This window comes from Megalopta genalis, unplaced genomic scaffold (assembly GCF_051020955.1).
Source record: "Megalopta genalis isolate 19385.01 unplaced genomic scaffold, iyMegGena1_principal scaffold0259, whole genome shotgun sequence".
NCBI classification, from domain to species: Eukaryota; Metazoa; Arthropoda; class Insecta; order Hymenoptera; family Halictidae; genus Megalopta; species Megalopta genalis.
In genome coordinates, this window is record NW_027476328.1 from 133,799 (window position 1) to 135,000 (window position 1,202).

Genomic DNA, 1,202 nt, shown 5'->3' on the forward strand with positions numbered 1-1,202 from the left:
TAATTTTGTGGAATCGGGAACCTTGAAATATTTAACATAACGCGGATCGACTGTCTCTGTCTCTTTCTAGATCGGAATAATCGATGTTTCCCGGCAAACTATTGGGAGATTAATTAAACTTTATACACGAAATTACTCGTTTTGATCCCCGCTACACAGCCGTATACTTTTTATAATTTTGTGGAATCGGTAACCTTGAAATATTTAACATAACGCGGATCGACTGTCTCTGTCTCTTTCTAGATCGGAATAATCGATGTTTCCCGGCAAACTAATGGGATATTAATTAAACTTTATACACGAAATTACTCGTTTTGATCCCTGCTACACAGCCGTATACTTTTTATAATTTTGTGGAATCGGGAACCTTGAAATATTTAACATAACGCGGATCGTCTATCTCTGTCTCTTTCTAGATCGGAAGAATCGATGTTTCCCGGCAAACTAATGGGAGTTTAATTAAACTTTATGCATCAAATCATTCAGTTTGACTCCTGCAACACAACCAAACACTCTCTGTAATTTTCTGAACTGAAAAACCACTGAAATTGCGCTCGAAATGCGGAGCGACGGGTCGACGCGTCTGCACTGTGCGACGGCTAGTCAAAACGTCCGAACAGCGTATTGTTTTCGATCTCTTGGTATAATATTCGTATTCCTTGCTGTGTATAGCTTCCGATCGATTATTGCAATGGTCAAAGTTCCAGCGGCGTAATGCTTTCCATAAGATTACATTAATATAACCAGCGGCATATTGCTTTCTGTCTTGTAATGAAAATTTTATAACCAAGTACCAACGGCGTATTGCTTTCGTTCGGATAATGGAGATTTTACAACCAAGTACCAGCGGTTTCTGTCTTATAATTAAATTATTATAATAAAATAAAGTACCAGCGGCGTGTTACTTTCGTTCGGATAATGGAGATTTTATGTCCAGCGGCGTAGTGCTTTCTATCTTGTAATGTAATTCTTATTACAAAGTACCAGCGGCGTATTGCTTCGTACCAGCGGCGTATTGCTTTTTTACCAGCGGCGTATTGCTTCGTACCAGCGGCGTATTGCTTTTTTTTCCAGCGGCGTATTGGTTCGTACCAGCGGCGTATTGCTTTTTTTCCAGCGGCGTATTGCTTTTTTTCCAGCGGCGTATTGGTTCGTACCAGCGGCGTATTGCTTTTTTTTCCAGCGGCGTATTGTTTCGTACC